Here is a 6,146-nt window from a genome sequence, read left to right on the forward strand (position 1 = left end):
GAGTCCAAAAAAGAGCGCGTGCGCATAGTTGAGACTATTTCGCTGTTAGATATGGAGGCTGATCGCCGGCCTTTCTCGGAGGCCGAGTGGGCGCATAGGTACGCATTAGAAGACCAAGTAACAGCGATTTTGCGCGCGGAAGAGGAATATTGGCGACGCAGGGGTGGAGTCAAATGGGTCACGAAAGGAGACGCAAACACTGGATATTTCCATGCCTACGCGAACGGGCGGAAAAGGAAATGCACCATTTTACATCTCCAATCAGACCAAGGTGTTCTGTTGGCACAGGACCAAATCGTGGCTCATATCTACGAGTTTTTCATAGGCCTTTTGGGGACAGCCGTGGAAAAACCTTTACGCCTTCGCGGTGATTTGTGGGATACCGCGGAGCGTGTCTCGCAGGAAGAGAACGATAGGTTAGCCCTTGCCTTCCTTCCTGAGGAAATAGACCAGGCCTTACACGGCATGAAAACGAGCACGGCGCCTGGGCCGGCCGGTTGGCCGGTGGAGTTCTTTAAGAAATTTTGGCCCTGCCTTAAGCACTTGTTTTACGACATTGTCAACGGCTTCGCTTTAGGCACGGTGGACCTCTCCCGGCTGAACTACGGAGCCATTAGCCTTATTCCTAAGGTCAAAGGGGCGGATAACATTAAGCTTTTTAGACCCATTACCTTGATCAACGTCCCGTTCAAAATTTGTGCGAAAGCATATGCATCGCGCTTGGCTCCGGTCGCTCAACGAGTGATTAGCTCTAGTCAAACGGGTTTCCTCAAACACCGCAACATCCTCGAGGGACCAATTGCGTTACAAGAGATCGTTCACGAGTTGAAAAGGACCAAGGCACAGGGAGTGCTTCTCAAATTAGATTTCGAGAAAGCGTACGATCGCGTTAACTGGGAGTTCGTACGAGAAGTCCTCCTCAAAAAGGGTTTTGAGGCAGGATTCGTACATCGCATCATGCACCTCGTGTGTAGTGGGCACACGGCGGTCAACATCAATGGCACAATGGGCAAGTTCTTTCGTAACAAGTGCGGTCTCCGTCAGGGAGACCCAAGCTCCCCGCTCATCTTTAACTTTGTTGCGGATGCCCTGGCGGCCATGATTAATAAAGCAAGGGCAGCGGGACACATTAAAGGGCTCGTAGCGCATCTGATTCCGGGTGGGGTCACGCATTTGCAATACGCAGACGATACGATGCTCTTATTCGAACCCGACGACCACAGTATAGCTACCACCAAGCTACTTCTGCTTGCGTTCGAGATCTTATCAGGGCTTAAGATCAACTTTCTGAAGAGCGAAGTGATCACCATTGGGATGGATGATCTAGCTAGCTCGCGGGTTGCGAATCTCCTTAATTGCAAGCTAGGGAGCTTTCCGATTAAATACTTGGGCCTCCCGATATCGACCAAGAAACTTACCATAGCGGAATGAGAACCGCTTTATGGGAAGGTCGCTAACAGAGTGAGCCCTTGGAGGGGTAGGTTTATGTCCTCGGCGGCGAGGCTAATCCTAACCAACTCGAGCTTATCTTCCCTCCCTATATTCACTATGGGGATGTTCCTACTAGCGGATGGGGTCCACACAAGACTCGATACTCCTCGCTCCCGATTCTTTTGGGAAGGAGCCGGGACCAAGCGCAAGTACCACTTAGTGAAATGGGCAGCTGCGTGTAGGCCAAAAAAATTTGGCGGCCTAGGTATTACGAATTCTAAACTCATGAACGTGGCCTTGCTAACTAAGTGGTGGTGGCGTCTTGCCCAAAACGAGTCGGGGCTCTGGGCAGACATCCTCCGAGCTAAATATTTCCCGGAGGGGAATTTGTTCAAGGCTAAAATCAACGGCTCGGCCTTTTGGAACGGGATCCAAGCGGTTCGACCGGCGTTTTCAGTTGGTGCGCAGTTCCGGGTAAACAACGGCAAGTCCACACGGTTCTGGCTCGACCACTGGTGGGGTCAGGAGCCGTTATGGCACTCTCATCCGGAACTATACCAATTGGCAACGGACACTAACATTTTCGTGGCCGATGCTTTGCGCGTCCAACCTCCAGCCATCTCGTTCATTAGGAATCTAGAGACCAGGGAGGCCGCTAGCTGGGACGCTTTGTCGGCCGACTTGGGTGGTCTGACCCGTAGTAATGGGGCGGACACGATCTCGTGGAAGTTGACCGCTTCTAAGAGATTTACGGTCAAGTCCCTATATGACAAGCTATCTGCGGGAACTACGTTAGACATAGCTAGGGGGCTATGGAAGGCTGACATCCCTCTCAAAATCAAGATCTTCTTATGGCAAATGTTTCGCAACCGCTTACCTACGTCGGACAACGTTGCCAAACGAAATGGGCCGGCGGACGGCACGTGCACCACTTGCGGTTTAGGGGAAAACGCGAACCACGTTTTCTTTGGTTGTGTGCTTGCTAGATTTGCATGGAGTGCGGTGAGAGACGCATTCAATCAAAATTGGCACCCTCAATCTAGCCACGACATGTTGTCTATCTTAACGTCGCAAAGAGGGGCCAATGCGAGGATAGTTTGGAGATGCGTTGGGGCGCTTCTTTGGTCCCTCTGGACGGTTCGTAACAAAATTACGATTGAACACAAGTTCCCGGCCCACCCCGCTAATATTATCTTCAAATGCCATATTTTCCTTCAGGTTTGGGCTCCACTGAGGAAGAAGCGTGACATCGAGCGCATGAAAGAGACTATGGAGCTGATCAAGACTACCATGATGCAGGCGCGGCACGGGACGATGGCTGCTCCATGATCCTCCTCGTTTTGCTAGCTTTGGCCTTGATGCTCCGCTTTTGTGTTACCGAACTTGTGGCTGCGATCTACTTAGCTTTATCTTGAGCCATGGGCTCGTTTGAATGTCTTTATTTGGCTTGTAAGACTCTTTATGTGGATTCTGCCTGGTGGCTTTATTAAGTTAAAGCCGGACGCTGCTAGCGTCTATGTTCCAAAAAAAATATCCTCATCGGTAGTGTCATTCACATGAACCTCATTAGTACTAGTATTTGCACTTCCATTTTCAGAACAAATATTTGGTTGTTTTGCTTAGAGCTTATCCAGCCGCACCCCCAACAGGCCTCCCAAGACCCTTTTTTTCTGCCGGCGCCGAAAAAAAACCCAGTCCTCCCCCCCCCTCCCCCAGGACGCCGAATTTCGCTGGCTCAGTTCATTTTTTGGCCCAACTATCCCAGGCCGAACCCAACGCACTGGGGGGCATTTGGGGGCTCCAGCGGAAGAAAAAGTGGCGCGTGGGCCACCACTATCAGGCGAGAAACGTCTTTTCCCCGCCCAGATTCGACCCGCGCGCCACAGGACGCCACTTCCCCTTTTGCCGCCATGCCGATCCCGGCGCTACCCACCTGCCCACAGCCGCTGCTCCGCCGCTAGAAAGACCATTTTCCCGCCAGAAAGAGAGGGTTTCGCCGCGACAGCCTCCATCCCACTCCTGGGTGAGCTTTCCAGGGCTCCGACCACTTTTGGCCTTGTTTGTAAGAAAATGAAAACTTTAGGGTGTTGGCTGCAAAATGTTAGGAGTCTTTGCTACATTCATCATGGCGGACCTGCGACCCCGCGACGACGGTGACATTTTTGCAACCCGTGCGGCGCGGCGGGTCGAGCGAGGAGAAGGAGCGCGTGTAGGTCTCCTCGCCTCCCCTTTGGTAGCTTTCTAAGAAAAATTAAAAAGTGGTAGTTTTTTTGAAACCCTAGCCTATAAATTAGTAATTTTATGCTATTTAAAAAAAAAAGACAGACCATCGACGGCGCCGAGCTCTCACGGGGACAGGATTTGAGCCCCGGGTGTTGATCGCCATGACGACGTCGAAGTCGGCGAGGTCGAGCGCGTCCAGCTCGGGCCGCGCTAGGGAGCCCACGATGCCGGCGTTGTTGAGCATGATGTCCAGCTTACCTGCAGACTACGGCAAGGTCGATCACCGCGACGACCTACGCCTCGTCGGTGACGTCGCAACGGGTGTACGGCGTGGAGTCGGCGTTGTGCTCGGCCGCCAGGGCGCGGCCCAGATCGTCCTGGACATCGACGTTGACGACCTTGGCGTCGCTTCCAAAGAAATCCGCTGTTGTCGCCTTGCCGATGCCGCCAGCGGCGCCGGTGATCACGGCCACCTTCCCGGCCAACCTCTGGGAGCTTGAGGCCATGCAGTAGCTCCATTGGCCGACGAGGCCAGCCACCACCACGGGCGCAGCACGGGGCTCCCCCCGTGCAACACAGAGACAACATAGCATGTAGAGCTAGTGACTGATCCATTAGCACAAACATTACTCAAAACTTAGTGCCTAGCCAGATCGATTTGGCGCATCTTATCTGAAGATGACCTGCATCGCTCAAAACATGTTGCTGTTCTCGTCCAGTCATCTGCTTGCTTAGTCTATGTGCGAAGGGAGGGACTGGGCGAAAAGAAGGAGCGTCATTTGTACATTTGCTTAGTGGAATCCCACTTATGCCTAGCTAATCCACCTAAGTTTTGATGGGTTCTTAGTTATCAGTTATCACCCACCAAACTTTGGTGGGACTAAGTGGGTTGTGGTGGGACGCCCACCCTGCATTTAGTCCCACCTGCAGCCTGAGTAGAACCTTTGGGTTGGCGCCCGTTCGACAAAGGCGAAGGGCGTGGACGTCGCGGCCCGACGGAGCTCCTTCGCGCGGGATAGCACCGTGAAGGGGCGGCGCCGGGGTGCTTTCAGTGTGGTGGCGCGCGGCAGGGAGCGTGGTGGTGCGGCGAAGCCGGGTCCAAAGCTCGCAGAGGTGTGGCCGGCGCGTGGTGGTTCTCCGCCAGGCGATGGCGTAGGTGGAGGCGCGGTTTGGCCGGGATTGCAGAGGGAGGCGGAGCTTGGCCAGGAGATGTTGCGCGTGCGGCGGCCGCGCGGCCCCTACTCTGCGGTCGTGCCTTTAGGTCGCGGGCGATGCCGAAGTTCTTGTAGGAGGCAGCAGCGGTGCAGGTGTGGGTGGCGATGACGCTGGCCAGATCTGATCTGGGTCCCATGGTCGTATCCGCACGGGCCTGTGCGCCTGGAGTGGTGGGACTTGCTGCTCTCGGTGCCGGTGGCCTGGCGGTGCTCTTGTTCGAGGATGGGGAGGACCGAAGGAGGTGCTTGTTCTTGGCCCGTGAACGAGGTGGAGACGGACCGTGTTTCCTTGGCTGTGCCGGGTTTCGGTGATCCGTGACGGATCGGGTAGGATTGCGAGGTGCTGCTGCGGCGGCGATGTGACCCATCATGAACAGTATGATCGTACTCCTACCGGATGGGTGGGAGGTGCGCCCAACATTGTGGATGAAAATCATGCCTTTCTTCGTATGGGCTGGCGGCGATGGCTCCCGTGAGTGCCGTTTCCCTTTTTGGAGGCGCCACCGAGGTGTGTTGGCATCTTTTCCCTATCACTTGTGATGTTGTCTCCGGGTGACAGCTTGGTGGACCTGCGATGGCGGTGTCATGGCGTCGTTACTCTGTTGGGGCATCGTAGATGGAGTCTTGGCTTGGAGGTTCTGGGATGTGGTTCTCCGGTGCTTGCTGCTAGTAGGAGCATATCTTCATGGGCGCTATGTACACAGCTGCCAGTGAGCCCAAGACGATGGCTTTCTCGGGTCTGACTAAGTGCCGCTACCCACTCGCTGTCTCTTCTTAGGCATTCAAGGGTGGTTGGTGCGTCGATGAGGAAAGTTTGGTGGAAGCCGTGGGGTTGCTGGTATTGGTCGAGACGCGGCTTGTCGGTTTATTTAGGATATGCCTCTTTGCATTTTGCCTGTTTTAGTTGTGATGGCTAATCTTTTGATTAGCTTGGGCGTGGGAGTTCTTGCTATGTTTGTTGTTCGCAACAAGTTGTAGTTTCTTGTACTTGATTTTTAAGCGTACTGTGAAAATAATAATAATAGAGATACGTAGTGAACTGTCGAAGTTTGATGGTGAACTTTTATTTTGAGTTTCTGTTCAGCAAACTAATATAGTTTTAGAAGTAATGCTACACCTAGAACAATCAGCTACATGTTTTACGTAATAGCAACATGGACAATTTTGATTGGAGTTGTGGAATGGAGGGGGCCCACCAGCATGATTTACGTATATGTTCATAGGTGTAGGATTATTGTACTTTTAGTGTTGTATGCCTTTTTGTTTTTATATTGGGTA

General features: G+C 53.2%; 1 pseudogene; it reads right to left on the reverse strand.

Moving 5' to 3' along the window:
• Nucleotides 1-3,532: 3,532 nt before the first annotated feature.
• On the reverse strand, nucleotides 3,533-4,247 carry LOC123096581 (momilactone A synthase-like; annotated as a pseudogene).
• Nucleotides 4,248-6,146: the final 1,899 nt, after the last annotated feature.

This window comes from Triticum aestivum, chromosome 4D, assembly GCF_018294505.1.
Source record: "Triticum aestivum cultivar Chinese Spring chromosome 4D, IWGSC CS RefSeq v2.1, whole genome shotgun sequence".
Lineage (NCBI taxonomy): Eukaryota > Viridiplantae > Streptophyta > Magnoliopsida > Poales > Poaceae > Triticum > Triticum aestivum.